Genomic DNA, 20,314 nt, shown 5'->3' on the forward strand with positions numbered 1-20,314 from the left:
TAGTCTTCCATTTCTGTTGTAAATACATTTTATGTACATTAAATTAGGCGATAATATAAAATGACTAGCTGCCAGAACATCTGATTCAAAGCAGGATAATCCACTGTGCTCTTCTCCGCTAATAATCTTAGTTTCTATACGCTTTGGTGTTCTTCCTTCTATAAAAGTACTAAAGAGTAGATTTCCCATAGTCCTGTCAAAGAAAAAAATGCAAAGAAATCTCTCAAGAATGCAAGCAGTAAACAGAAAGCCGTAGTATAAAAAACAGGAAACAGGTGAGACAATCTGTTGGATAAGTTGGGGAAAATCTCTTTAAAAAGAACATATATGTGGAAATTACAAAGAAAATATTACCACAGTTGTTAAATCATAAATGAACATTTATAAAGTATAAAAAGCCATAATAAAGCCAACTTCAAACCATTAGTTCAGATTTTTTAAAATCATTATAGCAAGTAGCATAAAATTAATCTTTATATTCTTTTTGAAAATATTCCTTCTAGAAAATTACTAGAATGCCCATGATTATACTAACATAAAAGATTTTGTTAGCTAGGCATGCTTATGATACATTTTGTTTTAACTTAACAGCTGTGTTATGTAAATATATACATTATAAGCACAGGTGTTCACTGCTTAAACTATTGCTTTACTACTGAAACTTGGTGGATTTCAAATAACTCTATTTAGTTTAAATAATTCCAGTAGATAGTTGATGAGAATAAAAAAAATTCCCCCCAAAATTCCTATAACAATAATTTCAAATCCTTTTCCCATCAATTCTCACCTCTTCCTCCAAACTGCATCCTTCCTGGAGTTAGAGATAGTGGAAGGTGGAGGTCACAGGGAATGGCTCCCTAAAGAGGGTGTCATGGGGAGGAACTGCCATTGCAGATTTGCAGATGCCAACTCTTGCCAACTTGGCTATTTTTAGTACTACCTGCAAATGCAAAATGTCTTCCAGCTGGCCTTGTGGGAGTGGACAAAACTGCCTCATCAGAGAGAATTTAGGAAAATACCAAGATGCACAGCAAAGAAGGAAAGACCTTTGGAGATCTCTGGGAAATTGGAGATGTGAGGTGTCAGAGATGGAAATGTGATACAAAGGAAAAGATCTAACAGAAGCACTTCATATCCCTTCCTCTCATAAAGCTACACTTCATCTGAAGTGACGGAGCTCTACCAATCTCTAGGCAACTACTTACACCTACTCTCAGCTTCTGGTGGGCTCTGCAGTTGTGTGCTCTCTGCTTTTAGGACCTCAGCTATTTCAAGTTACTTAGAAGACTGCCAATACCAGATTAACATACGGGTTATGTCCTTTCCTTTTGCTCCTAGTGTGTTTACTATTTAGTCAGTATAAAATGTTACATACTCAATTTTTTGTTAATTGTATCATGTAGTGCTAGCCTGATTTTCTCAGTGAGATTCTAAGCCCCATAAAGGAAGTCACTGTTTACATTTTCATTGTTTAAGTACATTATTCCCAATAAATATTGGGATATTGACATATTGATAACACTTTCATTGACAACCCATGTTTTTCTAGTTTTGTATGTGTGTCTGTTTGTGGGGGAGTTTCTATAAACCTTTGTCGTTTCTTGTTATAAAGTTGGCTGTTTTATGATAAAAAATTGCTTATCTTACCTCAAACTGAAAGTTGACATCAATCTATAGAAGTATATAGAGATAATAAACAATGGCAAATTTTTAATTAAATTAATAGAAAAATTAGTTCTTTTCAAAGTATAATTAATATTTGTATGAAGTTGAAATTTCAAAGATTGAATTAGGGCATAGGAATTTTTTAAATTATTATTTTATTTTATTTTAGTTAGATTCTCTGTCCATTTAGTAGCTGTATAAACTTTGGGCAAGTTATTTAACCACACTCCACCCCAGTAAAGTTGTGAAAATAATTGTTCATACCTCAAAGGATTGTTAAAAAAAAATTAAATGAGTTAATGTTGTGTAATAAAGAACTTAACCACACTTTGATCCTGGCTCCCTAGGAGTCAGGGATTTCTTGGAATTTCCCTAGTGGTAAGAGTGACTTTATTATTCATAATAGGCCGCTTGGAGCACATCTGAATTTATACTGACTAAGTCACACATGGTAAGCTATGGACAGTTTCAGGATAGGGTTAGAGTGTTGGGGCTTTGAGCCCTGTGGTACCAGCCTGACCTCATGACCTCTAGGGAGAGAGGCTATCGACTGAGTTCAACCACAAGGCCATTGATTCAATCAATCATACTTATGTAACAAAACCCCAAAAAAATCTCTAGACACCTGCACATGAGTGAGTTTCCTTGGTTGGTAACCACACAACGATGTGCTGGGAGGGTGATGTTTCCTGAGGATTCAGAGTCTTCACATTTAAGACCACTTTAATGTCTTTTGGCTGGTCAGGATTTGCAATATTGCAATATTGCAATATTGCAATCCTTTGCAATAAAAACATAACTAAGCATAGAGCATTCCTGAGTTCCATGAGTTCTTTTTTTTTTTTTTTTTCAGATTTTATATATTTTAGAGATAGAGAGAAGAGAGTGAGTTGGGGGAGAACAGAGGAAGAAGGACAAGCAGAATCCTCACTGAGTGTAGAGTTCAAGGCAGGGCTCAATCTCATGACCCCCAGATCATGACCTGAACTGAAGTCAAGGGTCGGACACCTAATTGACTGAGCCATCAAGGTGCCCCTTCATGACAAAATCTTAACAAAGCTGTAGCTGTAACTCTTGGGTTGGCCATGCCATTTTCATCTCTGGAGTCCTGACTCTGGAGTCCCAACTGGAAAGTGAAAGTCCCAACTGGCGCCCACAAGGACAGTCCTCCTGGCTGTCACATATGCACGGCTTGGTTTATACCTTGGTGTAGTGTTTCCCATTGATGCTGAAGGTTTTTCTCTCCATCCTATGTGTGCTGTATTGATTTTGTAGGCCACAAACCTGTGGCCTTAACCTCTAAGGTGCTTACAGTACTTTGTGATATAGGCTTTTCATTTGCTCTATTATACCCCATGCTCCCCAGTGTGCAGGCATAGAGGAGATGGGGCCATAGGGTAATATGAGTTGGATTCCCCCCTATTATCCCACTCTAAATATTATTTCTCTTATAATCTTAAATTAATTGAACATTTTTCTTATCTTTCTTTAGAAGAGTTTACTCTAGGGGGTGCCTGAGTGGCTCAATCAGTTAAACATCTGACTTCTGCTCAGGCCATGATCCTAGGGTTCTGGGATTGAGCCCCACATGGGGCTCCCTGCTCAGTGGGGAGCCTGCTTCTTCCTCTCCCACTCATCCTGCTTGTACTCTCTCTCTTTTTCTCTCTCTCTGTTAAATAAATAAAATCTTCCAAAAAGAAAAAAAAAGTTTACTCCAGTAGTTACACAAACTGAAAGTTTAAAGGGATGGTTCATGGATCTTAGTTTCATAAAAATTGGGGTGCAGCCAATAGCCTCGATACTTTTTATCCTCTTCTTTCCCACTGACCACTTAAATAATGTTGCAAATTTAACCCCTAAGGATGGCTTCCTTAAATCTCCAAATGTGATCAGACAAGTCTGAATTTGCAATATTGCTTTGAAGTTCCTACATAATAAAAATTAAAATATACACCTTTCTGAACTGCTTTCTGCATTACTGAATTATCACTTCCCTACATGCCAGTTTAAAGATTATTTTGAGCTCCTATATGATGATACTGCCTGCTGGTGGGAACCCTGTAACCCGTGTGGCATGGGAGTGAATTTAGTTTTTGCTAAGGTTGTGTGGATATCATTGCAGTAGTAAATGGGCAGAACTCAGTCCCTTTACATTTCTACAACTGCATATTTCAAAATTCCTCATTGCCCAAAGCTGCCACAGCTGTCATTCATAGATCTGCACATTTTTTTTTTCATTTATTTGACAGAGAGAGATCACAAGTAGACAGAGAGGCAGGCAGAGAGAGGGAGGGAAGCAGGCTCCCCGCCGAGCAGAGAGCCCGATGCGGGACTCGATCCCAGGACCCCGAGATCATGACCCGAGCCGAAGGCAGCGGCTTAACCCACTGAGCCACCCAGGCGCCCCAGATCTGCACATTTTTTAAGGAAGTTTCTAATTGATTAAATCAGATGAACAATCTTTTTAAATAGCCATAGAGGCAATAGATCTTGGAGATTCTCAGGGTGGCACCTAAAACCATCTACACTTGGAGCCTTTGTCTATATTCAGACCTCATAAAATAAGCTTTTCCATTTTGACTACACCCACATTTATCTAGGTAGTAGACTGGTTCAGGTCAAAGGTCTGAGTGGGGATTACCACAATACTTATATTTCATTTTCCTTTCCTTTCCTTTCCTTTTTATTTTATTTTCTTTTGTGTGTGTGTGTGTGTGTGTGTGTGTTGTTGATGTTATTGTTGTTGTTGTTGCCATTGTTGAAAGTTTATACTAAGAGAATGTTAACATGCAGGGTGATGTGGCCACAGGGAGGTGGCCTGTGTGGAACCGCAGCCAGACCACTGATGCTCACTGCACCTGTCTAACAAAGGGCTATTACTCTGCACATGGCCGACACCACCATGCTGCAGCAATTCAACAAGAGAGACAAGGAAGCAGGTGGAGGCTCCAACCCATCCCAGCATCTTAAGAAGAGCACAGTACTCCAGGAGGTCCATGTGTTATTGACATTCTGGTCAGCCCTTGAAAATTTGCCTACATCCTCACCAAGATCCTTTACTTCATAAACCAGGGGGAACACCTAGGGACCACTGATGTGACCAGGGCCTTCTTTGCCATGATCGAGCTCTTTCAGTCCAATGATCCCATACTCCATTGGATGTACTACTTAGTCATCAAGGAGATATCTTGCATTGATGAGAATGACATTATCATCACCAGAAGCCCGACAAAGGACACGACCAGGGAAGAAGACAGCCAACAGGGCCTGGCTCTGCATGACCTTTGCCAGATCAGTGATAGCACCATGCTGCAGGCTATTGAGTGCTACATGAAGCAGGCCATCATGGCCAAGGTGCCCAGTGTCTCCATCACTTCCCCGGTGTCCTCCCTGAACCTGCTGGAGTGCAGCTTTGATGAGATCAAGCTCTGGGTGAATGAGGTCCTAGTAGGTGGCATCCAGTGATAACTCCATGGCCCAGTATTAGCGCTGGGGTTTCTCTACCATGTACATAAGAATGACACCTGGCTGTCAAATAAGCTGGTTTAACAAGTTCAGCCAGATAGTTCTCAAGTCTCCCTTTGCCTACTGCATGATGATCCAGGTGGCTGCAAGCAGTTGGGAGGAGGATGGCAGCCCTGACAGCCCACGTTTGACGTCCACTGTTAGCTTCTTGCCAACAAGTTGGCAAAGATGATGGTGTACAAAGTGTCTCATCCATTGTGAATCTGCCAGACTGCAGTGTCAAAAGGCTTGGCCCCAGCTCTGTCAATGCTCCAGCTCTTCTGCAGTTCACCCAAGGTCACTGCTGTGCACACCCTCAATAAAGGTGGCCCTGGAGAATCTGTCAGCAGTGAGTGCCTGCAGTCTGACCTGGAGACACTGGCTTGCATATTTGAATTGCAGCATCACCACAATGGCCATCACATATTCCAAAGAAGCTGAGAACAAATCTGCCTCATGAAGCAGATCTCATCCTTCATGTCAGAGATCTTGGATGAGTTCAAGGTGGTGGTGGTCCAGACTGCCATGTGTCAGAAGTATCCTCTGTGGTCATGAACCTCCTATTCACCATGCTGTGGGAAGAGGGTTGTTTTGAGTATGAGTGGGCCATCATAGACTACATTCTCAGAATCCTGAAAAGAACTCGGAGACCAAGGAGATCAGGGCTTCAGAACCTATCTGAGTTCATCGGGACTTCAAGTTCACCATGTTGGCCACCCATGTCCTGAATCTCCCGGGCCAGGAGTGACCCAAGACCAACACCCCATCCACAAAACTGCTTCATGTATACTGCTTGGTTCTGGAGCATGAGGATGGTCAGGACAGATCCTGTGAGTGTTCCGCCCAAATCTGGAACCCAGAAAGAAGAGGATGTCACTCAGTATCCTGATGTTGCCTGAAGAGGATGTGTGATGAATGGGGACAGTGAAGTAAGGGACCAAGCTACCCACTATCTCAATATCCTGGAGCAGAAGGAGAAAGCCCTCAATTCAGTCTATATCCTAAATGGTCTATTTCCATCACTCTTCTGGAGAGAGCTCTGAAGCAGTATACCCTAGAGCCATCCAAAAAACCTTTTAACCTCCAGTCTGTTCCCCTGGGCCTACCGTGCCAATGGCAGAGCAGAGAACCAAAGCACCCCCATCACAGCTGCCAAGCAGCCTGAGAACGTAGCAGCCACCTGGTAAGGGATCTTCCAGGAGCAACTAGCAAAGTACCAGAGTTCCATGGGTGGGTTCCCTCTTCAAGTCTTTGCTGTTACCCTCACTGAGTCAGAGACAGAGTATGTTATCATAGCACCAAACACAGCTTCACTGACCAATGGAGTTCCAGTGTAATTGCACAAACATACTCAATGAACGAGTTTGGAGAATGGTACAGTGCAGGTGGAACCCATTTAAAGCCTGCAAAGTGCTCTGTTACATGTCTGCCCAAAGCGTACCCTACAACAGCTGGGAACTGTTGCACACTGGTGGCACTGTCCAAGGAAGACCCCACAGCTGGTCCTGCACATCCAGCTGCATATGAAGTTCACTGTCAGGACTGTGAACGCACCATTTGGTGAGATTTGTGATGAGGGCTATGAAGATGAATAGTTGCTGGAGATCTGGAGGTCATCATTGCTGACTGCAAAGTTGACTTTGAATAGCCTGGGTTGAGGTAGGGAATGAGTTTGAGAAGGAGGGAAAACATTCACCTAGTCTACCTCAAGACACTTGAAGAGATGTGGGCCAATATGGTGAAATTCCTGGGAATGTCCCCTTGTGGAGCTCAGACAAAGTTCTGGGTAACAAGAAACACTCACACATTGCTCCTGGCTGGTGTGTTCCAGGATGGTCACAACATCTTTGTGTGCTCCCAACTGCTGCTTTTGGATTGCAGTAAGAAAGCAGATGGCACAAGAAGTTCGGAGGAGAAGCCGGCAGACTTCATCTTGGCTTCTGTGGCTAAGAGGCCAGACTGCATGGGCCCCACTCTGACCTTTACCCCTCCAACATTAGGGCAGAGAAGTCACACCTTCCTCCTGAACCCAGTGGAAACTTCTTCCTAAGCCTCAGTATTCAAAAACAACAATCAGGGGCGCCTGGGTGGCTCAGTGGGTTAAGCCGCTGCCTTCGGCTCAGGTCATGATCTCAGAATCCTGGGATCGAGCTCCGAATCGGCTCTCTTCTCAGCAGGGAGCCTGCTTCTCCTCTCTCTCTGCCGCCTCTCTGCCAGCTTGTGATCTCTCTGTCAAATAATAAAATAAAATCTTTAAAAAAAAACAATCACTAAAAAAATAAAATAAAGACATAAATAAATAATAACAATAATAATATAAAAAAATGTTAAAAAATAAAAAATTTATTTAACCCTGCACCAGGACTTTTAAGGAGTAACTTTTTTTTTTCCTTTTTTTTTTTCAATGGGGGATGATTTTAGCTTGTCCTAGAACCTGCTGCCTGCTTGTTAGGGAAGGGACATCCAACTGAATAGAATGCTCTCACCTCCTCTTGAATCTATTACCAAGGAAATAATCTATCCTTATAAATAAGTAGTACATTGTTTTAAAATAAATACATAAATGAAGAATGTTAAGAAGTTGTAGGAATAAATACACATGGACATTTGGGATTTTACACAAGGGGTCACTTGTCAGAACTTTGTGTTAATGAAGCTTAAGCGAGGCCTCCTCACAGAGAGTGAATGTTAGCAATAATTCTGGAAGTTGTGGGCTTGACATACCTTGTCTTTATCATCGTCCCAGATTCTGAGATGTCCCACAGGGAACTCATGGTTACGCACTGGAGGCATTTGAGCTTGTTTCTCAGGTCAGAAATCTTACAACTGACTCATTACCTTGTGGTGACGGTATTGGAATAATTTGCAAAGCAAGGTCCCTAGGGAAAAACAGAGCAAAAACAAAATAATGGAGAAAACCCTTATTTTTGAGAAAACAGGTGCAGCCAAATGTATAGATTCAATTATTTTGGTGGAATCCAACCACCACTTTGGGGCTGATGCAGAAAGGGAAGTTCCTACAGAGAATATCAGGGTCAAATCCCTTATCCCTGGGGACAACTGGCAAGTCTCCATGGCTTTTACCTCAAAGCCCCCAGTCACCTGTGAAAATGCTTAGCCTCATGATTTTAGGATCTCAAAATAGGAAATGCCTCCATGAAAAATAATTAGAAATTTTAATATATAAAGTATAACTCTTGTTATAACATATGACACTTTGTTTTTTATTTTGTCTTTTTTACCTCCCAATAAAACACATTTTATATACAATGTGGGTATTTCCTGCAAAATTCTTCTTTTTTATGGCTAGGCTGGTAAATATAAAGTGAATGTAGGAGTCACTAATGTGCATTCTATTTTATAATTCTGAATTTCAATACTGAAGCCAGCCTTATCAGCCATGAGTACTCATGTACATCCAGACAATGAAATGGTATTCAGAGCTAAAAAGAAATGAGCTATTAAGCCATGAAAAGATATAGAGGAACATTTAATACATATTCTAAGTGGAAAAAAAAAGCTGATCTGAAAAGGCTACATACGTATCATTCCAACTATATGACACTCTGGACTATTTGACTTTCCAAAAGAGTAAAATCATGGAAGTTGGGGTTGGGAGAGAGAGTTGAGTAAGCAGAGTACAGAGAAATTTATGGCAATGAAACTGTTCTGTGCAATATATAATGGTAATTCCTTGTCAAATCCCATAGAATGGTGGGACACACTGAGAGTGAATCCTAATATAAATTATAAACTTTTGTGTAATAATGCTTGTCAGGGGAACCTGGGTGGCTCAGTGGGTTAAAGCCTCTGCCTTCGGCTCAGGTCATGATCCCAGGGTCCTGGGATCGAGCCCCACATCGGGCTCTCTGCTCGGCAGGGAGCCTGCTTCTCCCTCTCTCTCTCTCTCTCTCTGCCTGCCTCTCTGCCTACTTGTGATCTCTGTCAAATAATAAATAAAATATTAAAAAAATAATGCTGTTCAGTATAGGTTTCAGTGGAATGTGATAGGTGTGGGAGGCTGTGCTTTTGTGGAGTCAGTGGGTACAAAGAATTCTTTTGTACTTTTGTCCAATTTTGCTTTGACCTAAAACTGCCCTAAATCATCAAGTCTGCTTAAAAATACAAAAATGAGATTTTCTGATGAATACCAGAAGTCTAAAATATCATGAACTTAATTTTCATTCCATTTTTTCTATGCATATATTGAAATCATTGATATCACCACTCTACCTCTATAGAATTTTATAAAATTTTGCATGTAATTTGGAAAGTCTGTTTATCTTTCCTTTGTCTAAGCAAGCCTATTTCTTAAAAACTCTTTATAACTATTTTTTAATTACTTAAATGACACTATAATAATAACCTTCCTATCGCTGGATATTGGGATATGTCCAGTTGCTGATTTTATAGTAATGTTCTATAAGCATTTTCTATAATTCCAATTGTTTCATTAAGATTGCATTACTATATGTGGAATGACAAACATTTTAAGGCTTTTATTGAATAGTGTGCAATACTTCCCCCAAAATTAAATAGATGTTCCTTTACAGGGAGCATGAGAGAATGCTCTCACATTATATCTTCTGCATTGAACTTTATAATTCTGATAAGTAATATTTACCCATGTCAACTTTGCAGTATTTTTTTAAGTATTCCCCTATCTCCTTTTCTTTATCCAGAAGAATAACAATTTGATTAATAGAGAGGGTTGAAAAGTATTGCATATTTCATAGTGATCTACAGTCTCATTTTATAATAAGATTTGCCATACACTCTAGGACATATAAGAACCAGATGTGTATAATGTTTTTCAGAACACAATGTGTGAATAAATGGTCCGTCTTTTTCAGTTTTATGTGAATGGGTCCAGTTTGAATAGTTCAGCATCTCTCTTTTAAGTTTGAGTTTCCCAGATCATGTCCTGGGTAAGCTGGTAATTACTTCCTATGGTAAGTGGTCTGATGGATCCTTAGGACTAATTACTATTGGTATGAACATATGTGCTCCCAAGACTTTCAACAACTTCTAGTGATGAGAAGAACTATTGCATATTTATAAAAAGCTACTAGAACCATCAATCATGTGATCTTTGAAATCTTGACAAAGTCTCAATTCTCCTGGAAAGTTTGTCAAAGGGCATCTCGAGGAAATGCTATAGGTTCATGAATATTTATAAATACTGTTGTAAATTTGGCAACATCCTCAGGGCTTTCTGCCTTAACCTTTTAAATGTGGTGGACTGTATGAACTAAATTATGATATGAATGACTAGGAAAACTGATCAGGTGATAGAGTGCTGTGACATTTCCTCAAGTCTAATATATTATATATACATATATTACTCTTTCAACATAGTTCTTGCTTTGCCAAAATAGACACTTTACATTCTCTAATTTGAAGAGCTATGTTAGTGTAACATTCCAAAACCATGTTAGGAATAGTTTTGCCTATAATTTCAGTTATTTTGAAAGATGTGTGGCTGACAGGGTACATGCTAAAGTACAGGAAAGCATTTGTATAGAGTACTACTTAATTTGTGGTTCATTGAATATATTCCTTTTGTCAAATGTTGGCTTTCTCACAGCCTCTGTTCTAGGTGCCATGATACTGCTCTATCTAAGCCTGACCTGGGTCTACCCTATGAAGGTTCTTAATTTTGGGAACAAAGAATTTGATGATCTGTGATGACCCCTACATAAAAGGAAGTACAGAGTGGAACAAATCACATACAAGGGAAACTAAATCTAATTTGAAAGAAGAAAAAAAATTTTTTTTTTGGAAAAGTCTCATTAAATCTGAGATTGGGAGGGAGCTTAAGAAGTTAGCTGAAGGATCTGTGGAGGAAACACTATAGTAAAAGCATAAAGGTAAGAAGCAGGATCTATTGCAAGGATTGGGCGGAAAAAAAAAGACCACTACAACTGAGCAGAGATAGTGACTATGACACCTAGACATGTAGACTAATGCTGTGCATTAGTAGAGGGACATAGAAGCCTTGTCAAACATTGTGAACTTTACCTCAAAAGATGTAATGGAAGAGTTTTAAGCAGAAGAGTGATGTAAAAATATTTGTATTTTTAAAATATCGCATAGGGTGCAGTGAAGGAAAAGAACTGGAGCAAAGCCAGGATAAAGGTACAGAGAAATCTGGTCGAGGGCACCAGTGGTGGGCAAGGTGGGTTACCACAGTGCAGGATTGATCTAGTGTGAGAACAGCAGCAAATTCATAAACAAACTCTTTTGAGAGATATTTGGGAGAGAAGATGAATAGAACTTAGTAGCTAATTCTATTTGGAGCTGAAGAAATGAATTTAATTTGAGTTGCTGGATATCCGTACACATGTTAAGGTTAAGATTAGAACTGAGGTATTTCGAAGACTTGTGGAACACTAAAGTGGAGGGTTGAGGCAATTGAATAGAGAGGTCTCAAGTGCAAAAAGACAGTGCTGGGCTAGAAATGAGTATTTGGACATGATTAGAATAGAGACGATGAAGCTATTAAAGTGGACAAAACTACCAATGGAAGACATTTAAGAAAAAAAAAAGCTCTGATAAATAAAACTTCAAATTCAAATATTTGGTAAAGACAGCTAACCTTAACATTTCCCTTGGCTTGACCAAATTTTAGATAGGCTTCTTCCTATCTCTAGACCCGTGACTTCCCTTTCCTCAGAGCATTTGTTTTAGAGAACTTATAATTGTAAAATCTTTTTTGGCTTCCTTGAGATGCAATTTTTTTTTAAGATTCCAACATAATTAACATACAATGTTATTTTAGTTCCAGGTGCACAATGTAGTGATTTCAACAACTCTATATATTACTTCATGCTCATCAAGGTAAGTGTACTCTTTAATACCCATCACCTATTTCACCCATCTCCCACCCACCTCCTCTCTGGTAACCACCAGTTTGTTCTCTATGTTTCAGAGATTAGTTTTCTATTTGTCTTTTGTTTTCTTTGTTTTGTTTTGTTTCTTAAATTGCACACATGAGTGAAGTCATATGGTATTTTACTTTCTCTGACTGACTTATTTCACTTAGCATCATAGTCCCTAGGTCCATTCATGTTGCAAATGGCAAAACGTCATTCTTTTTTATGGCTGAGTGATATTCTGGGATATAAATCTTTTTTAAAAGGCTTTTGCCACTTGTAAAGTTCAGGATTATCTTTTTCAAGGACCTGGAAATCATCCTTTGAAATGTAATAATCAAGGAAGATAGTAGCTCCATCTCCCAATTTCTGTGGGAAGATAGGAACCTAACTTTGGAGAACGCTTAGCTCTAAGTTATAAAATACCTCCTGTAATGAAGTCATTAGAAAGTTTATTTTTCCTGTTGATAAAGCCAATTAACAAACACAGATGGCGGAAGATCTCCCATTCATCTTAGTTCTTAAAAACCCTACCTCCTGCCTTGTGTGTCAAAGGTGGGTTCAGAGTGAATCTCGGCCTCTCTTATATATTGAAATAGCCTTGAATAGTGTCTTTGTTACCTGTCTAACTTTATCTGGTGCCACATAAACAGACTGAGAATGATCAACATTATCGATGGGAAGAAAACCAGGATATTATAGCATTAATGGAAATCAAGGAAAGTAATGATTCAAGAAAGAAGTTATGCCCATCATTGTCAAAACTGCTGAAATGTTAAGTATGGTAAAGACTAAACCAATTATATTAAATTAAACATATGTGAACATACTGAAATCAAAGAGTATAGAGTGTGTGAATGGAAAGCAGCTTGGAGTGGGTTGAAGGAAAAAGTAGGAAGTAAATAATGAGACTATCAGGGTAGACAAGAACAAAACATACAGTCTTTTTTCCTTTTCAATAAAAAATTAAAACTGAGTTTATTTTCCTTCCAGAGTCAAGTTAGTTGAAGCATGTAGAACAGAATGTAATGTTTCATCAAAAGCAATTCCTCTTTGACTTTCTTTCTTTCCTTTCTTTCTTTCTCTCCCCCCTCCCTCCTGCCCTCTTTCTCCCTTCCTTCCTTTGTTCCTCCCTGCCTCCCTTCCTTCCTTCCATGTTTCAAGTTTTTATTTAAATTTCAGTTAGTTAACTATAGTGCAGTATAGTTTCAGGAGTAGAATTTAGTGATTGTCACTTACTTATAACACCCAGTGCTCATCACGGCAAGTGCCCTCCTTAATACCCATCACCCATCTAACCCAGCACCCCCACCAACACCTATCTCCCCTCCAGCAAACCTTAGTTTGTTCCTTATAATTAAGGGTCTCTTATGGTTTGTCTGCCTCTCTCTCTCTTTTTTATTCTTTCCCCTATGTTCATCTGTCCTGTTTCTTATATTCCATATGTGAGTGAAATCATATGGTATTTGTTTTATTTGACTTATTTTGCTTACATAATACATTTTATCTCCATCCATATCATTGCAAATGGCAAGATTTCATTCTTTTTGATGGCCGAGTAATGGTCCATTATGTATATATAACACTTCTTTATCCATTCATCATTTGATGGATACTTGGGCTCTTTCCATATTTGGCAATTGTGGATAATGTTATTATGACATCAGGGTGCATGTGTCTCTTGGAATCAGCATTTTCATATCCTTTGGATAAATACCTGGTTTTGCAATTGCTGGGTTATAAAGTAGTTCTATTGTTAAATTTTTGAGGAACCTCCATACTGTTTTTCATAATGGCTTCACCAGTTTGCCTTCCCACCAACAGAGTAAGAGGGTTCCCCTTTCTCTGCGTCCTTACCAACATCTGTTGTTTCCTGTGTTGTATAATTTTAGCCATTCTGATGGGTGTGAGGTGGCATATCATTGTAGTTTTGATTTGTATTTCCCTGATGATGAGTGATGTTGAGCATCTTTTCATGTGTCTGTTAGCCATTTGAGATACACAGTCTCTCTCTCTCTCTTTTTTAAATACGTGGGTCTCAAACTCACAACCCTGACATTAAGACGTCATATCAAGAGACCAACACTTAACTGGCTGAGCCACTCAGGTGCCCTGAGATGCAAAGTTGCAAAGTATCTTAATCTGATTTCTTTTTTTTTTCTTTTTTTAAAGATTTTATTTATTTATTTGACAGACAGAGATCACAAGTAGGCAGAGAGAGAAGGAGGAGGCAGGCTCTCTGCAGAGCAGAGGGGCCGATGCGGGGCTTGATCCCAGGACCCTGGGATCATGACCTGAGCCGAAGGCAGAGGCTTTAACCCACTGAGCCACCCAGGTGCCCCAATCTGATTTCTTTATTAGGTTACTATGTATATGTTCAATTCAGAGACCCCATTGAAGAAATTCATTTCTATTACACACCATTTTTTATAACATAACCATCTTAAGAAGTCCTTTAAGAAATTTCACAATTACATCATTGACTTTATTTATTAAACTTAATGACCTGTAATGTTGTTATTGTACTGAGAAGTGTTCTTTTAAGAATTTTACAGATTCATAAAGTATTTTAGTTAGTTCTATGTGGATCTGAAGGCTATGAGAAATCTTATCATCACAAGTATTTGGGCTACAGCTAGTCAGAAGCCCATCATGATTCTGTTTGGGTCATTTATTTTGTTTCCTTAAAGATGAATTGAAAACTTCTTAAAACATCATATTTGAGGGCGCCTGGGTGGCTCAGTGGGTTAAGCCGCTGCCTTCGGCTCAGGTCATGATCTCAGGGTCTTGGGATCGAGCCCCGCGTCGGGCTCTCTGCTCGAAGCAGGGAGTCTGCTTCCTCCTCTCTCTGCCTGCCTCTCTGCCTGCTTGTGATCTCTCTCTGTCAAATAAATAAATAAAATCTTAAAAAAAAAAACATCATATTTGGAAGCTAGTTTACTGACATAACTTCCATCCATATGTCCTTACTCAGCCATTTCATGCCATGGTTCCGCTCAAAATCTCAGATGGAAATAACATTTCACTATTTATTATTCGTATTTCAGAATGGATTTCTATGACCTGATTTTGACTGAAATTAAAGTGGGGTTTATCCATTTTTATTGGGACATAATGCTATAGTCAGAAGCTGTAAATACCCAATAAGTGAATAGGCAATAAAATGGTAATAGGCACTATCATTTATGAAACTGAAAATCCCTGTACTGATATAATATAAATCAGAGAATTGTATAATTATATGGATTCACAGGGAAAGAGTGCCCTTCTCTGCACATGGCCATCATAACTCTGGCTCATGTTCTTCTAATAGAAGCCCAATAAGATTTTATTCACTTGGATATTTCATTTCATTTAAAGGATAATAGTCAGTTTTATGTGTTTATGAGGGTTATATTTTTGATAGTGAGAAGGTTGTAAACAAGACTGGAAAGAAACTCTAAGGCATCCTGATGGTAGAAGAAGGGTCCATTTTGATGCCAAGCTCAACAATTATACTAGGCAGTCCCAACTCCCAATGCTCTGGGAGAATATATAACTGCAGTTCGCAATGATGGCTCTGATTCCAGGGCAAATAAAAGTGAAAGTGAGTTTCTCTTTTCCAATACATAGATCATTTTGACAGCAAAGCCAATGGGAAGAATTGACGATGGAAGGCAGATATCCACTTGTGTGATTTAGTGCACACACTGATCTGATCATGTAATAAGTAATAGCCAGCAGTCTCGAGCAGCACATTCAACTGGTCTCTTATATACAACTCAAATTCTTCCCCAATTGCATGAATTCATTCTTTACCAATAGCACAAACTAAAGCAAGATTCTTTCCAGTTCTTGCCCCAAGGTTAAGCTCACAAGCTTTTATTACTGCTTATTTCCTTTACATGAGATTTTTCTCATGATAATGTTATTAGCTTGAAGGTTCTATTGACAGGACCATAAGGAGTGGTTTACCCAATTTCAGTCTTTTTTTTTTCTTTTTTAAAGAAGGGAGGGGGAGAGGGAGTGGGAGAGAGACTCTTAAGCAGGTATCCATGCCCAGCATGGAGCCCAATGTGGGGCTTGATCTCACAACCCTGAGATCACAACTTGAACTGAAACTGAGTCATATGCTTAACCAACTTGGTGCCCCTCACCCAATTTTAGTCTTGTTAGAGACCTTGAACCTATCAATTAGAGGCCCTCTTCTTCTTTTTATCTCTTGACGATCAGTAAAAATCCAGGTTATTTTATAATTTGGCTTGATTTTTACCATTGATTTTTATATCTTCTTAACATCTGGTTGATCTGTGTAATTTTTCTTGACTTTACTACCTTAATTCAAAATACAAAAAGGTCACCTCTATCCATACGGTTATCATAACTCCATTCCCTTTGGGGCTCATGTTCCTATAAAAGATTCACAGTGAGCTTTAGTTCTCTAGCTAAATTAAGTTTACTACATAATTTTATTTATTTTTAAAAGTAAATGTTTCAGGGGTACCTGGGTGGCTCATTCGTTGAGCATCTGCCTTTGGCTCAGGTCACGATCACAGGGTCCTGGGATTGAGCCCAGTGTATGGCTTCCTGCTCAGCAGGAAGCCTGCTTCTACCTGTGGCACTCTCCCTGCTTGTGTTCCCTCTCTCGCTGTCTCTCCTCTGTCAAATAAATAAATAAAATTTTCAAAAAAATGTTTCATTTCACTTTCACTATGTAATAGAATTTCCCTTTAATCAAGCCTATCACTCAACATTGGTCATGTCTCTTTCTAAATATTAACATCTCCCTGAAACTATCATATTTATTATTTCATAATTTAATATTTCATCTCCTCATTCTTTTGTTTTACTTATTCCTTTATAATACATTACACTAACCAAAGACAATTCCTTGATCATTGGAACCAGTTATTTATTTATTTATTTATTTATTTATTTGACAGTGAGATCACAGTAGACAGAGGCAGGCAGAGAGAGAGGGGGAAGCAGGCTCCCTGCTGAGCAGAGAGCTCGATGCGGGACTCGATTCCAGGACCCTGAGATCATGACCTGAGCCGAAGGCAGTGGCTTAACCCACTGAGCCACCCAGGCGCCCCTGGAACCAGTTTTAATACCACTCCAGATCTACCTGGTTATGTTTACATTTTTAGACCCACAGACAATTTCTTTGCTTCAGGACTTGAAGAGACCTGTGTTTTTTGTGATCATAAAGCCATAAGTGCTGTCTCCTTTGCACAAGACTCTTAGCACAAGACTATTTCACATTTGCCAGATGTGCAACCTAGAATGTAACAAGTTTTCCATCATGTCTCTAAGCACGGTTCCCAACAATTCCAGCAGTGTCTAATTGTAATGGTATTTTTGAGGTTCAAAGAACTCGTGTTTCCTTTCGTTCCTTCTTTCCTTCACTCCCCTTAGAACCGCACGTCTCAGCAATTATCAGTAAACTGAGTCAGCCTATATTTCAAAGACTTTATCATCACTTTTATTGTAACTCTCCTTATCATGCTGCTGTTAAATATACTTTCAACAGTCTCAATTTCTAAAGGTTGGTATCCTTTTAACTGGGCTGTAGTATTGCAACTAGGAGTGATACCATTTTATTATCATAGAGAATTTTGACCAATTTCATTTTAATCTAAGTACTGTCAGTGCAAATACTGGCATATTTACCAAACCCTGTAATTTCTACACATTTCTACTCAATTTTTCATCTCTTTTGCAATAAATTCCAAAATATCACACGATTTCCCCTTATGACATAACCACAATATTTCTTCCATTGTGTGTCACTCTAATTTACCTTGTAGACTAAAAGTCTTCCATGGTGCATTTTGCATGGTCCAAGAAGAGTTTCTTAGGACCTCTGCTTTACTTCCAAATATAAATGTCATAATTTTTCCCCCTCCAAATGAACTTAAAGCATAATCACACGACCCTGATAATAACACAGAGTCAGATCACACCTTGTATAACTTGTCCTCAAGCACAGTCCCTTTTTCCAAAATTGGGGTCCACATATCCTGGTGGGATTCCAAGTGATAGCCAAAAGCACTGTCTCACATTGACACAGTGGATTTCCAAAGTCTGGCAGGAAATGCTAAAGTAATTTGATTCTTAAAAAACAGAGACATGTCAAAAGACTAATTCTTCTTTAACATCCTACACAAATCTTTTTACTTATTTTAGTCCTTTTAGAAGACATGAGCCCACATCCCTATTTTCATTTTTGAAATTTTAGTTCACAGAATTTTTATTGATCAAGAAATTTATATATATATGCCAATTAATTTTATTATAATTTGTGATAGAGTCCCCTGTTATCATTATTATATTCTCATGAATTTCTCAAAAGACTCCACTTATTCTTATCAACTGCTAGTGCTTCCCTTTTTGATGCACAAATCATCTATGTTTGTCCACTATTAGAGCTGTCTTCAGGCTGGACTATTTGTCCTCTGTAGTAGTATCAAGTAATATCTAAGAACAAACAACACATCTCAGGTTCAATATATCTATTATTATTATTATTATTATTATTGCTGGCTCTAAAATGCAGAATCAGCTCCTTTCTGGATACCAAGGATGTACATTGATAAGTAGAAGAAAGAATGAAGACAGGATGGAAGGTTCAGCCTTTTTTGATATTAAAATAGGAGTTTTACTTTTCCTTTTTAAAAAATATAACATAGAATTATGTTGGTAATTAAATTTATTCCTTTTTTTCTAAGTTTCATGTTTTACTTTACTTGAATTTGAGTTTTGAGTTGTCCATTTTACTTTTGTTTAGGTCTTTTTGGCCCAACAGTCCTAAAAGTGACTATAAATTGTGCAGGTCCACGAAGGACCCTTTTAATCATTAGGACACCAATCACCTGAAAAATAAAATAACTCCCCCAAAACTAGAGAATTGTATCAAAAGCACAGTCCCAATACATTAATGAGATACATTGATTAAAAATAAAGATATATGCTATTTTTCAGAGTTTGGCTTAATATCATCTTCTAGCCTTTTTTGTTTGGACTCCACTAAGGGAATTTCTTTACCATTTATAGATAGCTGCTTTATTACTGCCACTTATGTTTTTACTGCATGTGCTTTTTAGTCATTGATTACAGTTTCACAAAGGCCCCTCCATATTCGTGTCATCATGGTATTGCTCTACTTCAATTCCCCAAACTAGTAAAGTGACTCAATAACACCCACCGGAATTAATACCCAGAATTCTCAAAGTCAGATACGGAAGCACAATTGTAAAAGTTGCAACTCAGAAAAGTAGTACAGATTAGCTTCTGTAAATCCTTGTAACCTCCCTAATTTTAACAAGTATTTTGCAATACAAGAGTTTTCTTAAAATACATAGATAATAGGTAGCTATGTAGATAGATGGATGATAGTTAGATGACATATAGATGATAGATGAGAGAGAGAGAGAGAATGACAAACCAACAGCTTAAGATTTACTCTATCTGCAATGTATCTTCCCTATTTTTTGCAGCTCAGTTTAGAGGCAGAGTCACAGTTCACCGGCAGGGCAGCTTTTCTTTGTCTTGTTTCCGGTAGCAATGGTACGGTAAAGTCACTTTGTGTTTTTTCTTCTTAATCCATTTTCTCTCTTCTATTCTACCTTTTCCATGGAACAATCACAATAGGGAATCTATAAGGCTGTATCTCTTTAGTGTATCAACATCTGAGCTTAAAAGGTAATTCAGATTCCCGTGGGATGTCAACCAAAGCAATGTTATGCAAACAAAATTATTCTATCTTCCCCAGTCTTTATTTTTAAACTTATCATGAGAAATTGGATATAATATTAAATATTTTATTAAACTCAAATTCTTTAAGTTCACCTGAATGCAAGTATCAAGTTACAGTTCCATACTCATAATGCACAGTATATACAAATGTTGGCACCTTTTCCAGTTCCCTTGATACACATCCAAGTTTTATAAATGTGATTTTGGAGCCTCTTGTTGAAAATTTATCTGCAATGGCGAAAGAAGTGACTGCACTCATCCACAATGCTTGCCACTAAAATTGCACCTCATGGAGACATAGAAAGACAGTGTTTACCCCTGTAAAACTGAAGGAACCCCTGCAAACATAGATGGGGATGAAGGTCAAGAGCAACATAGAGCACCTGGTATAGGCAGTATTTTTAATCATTCATCTCCTGGAAAAGAAACAATGCTAAATCCCTCTCTCAATTGAACTAACTCATTACAGGCAAATTCTTGCCAAGTTTCTGAAGTGGGATTTTCTATTCCCTCAAGGTAGGCTATTTTATCCT

The 20,314-nt window shown here is 38.5% G+C and overlaps 1 pseudogene; it reads left to right on the plus strand.

Moving 5' to 3' along the window:
* The first annotated feature begins 4,567 nt into the window (after positions 1-4,567).
* On the plus strand, positions 4,568-7,219 carry LOC125081743 (coatomer subunit gamma-1-like; annotated as a pseudogene).
* Positions 7,220-20,314: the final 13,095 nt, after the last annotated feature.

The sequence above is a fragment of the Lutra lutra genome, chromosome 12 (genome assembly GCF_902655055.1).
Source record: "Lutra lutra chromosome 12, mLutLut1.2, whole genome shotgun sequence".
NCBI lineage: Eukaryota > Metazoa > Chordata > Mammalia > Carnivora > Mustelidae > Lutra > Lutra lutra.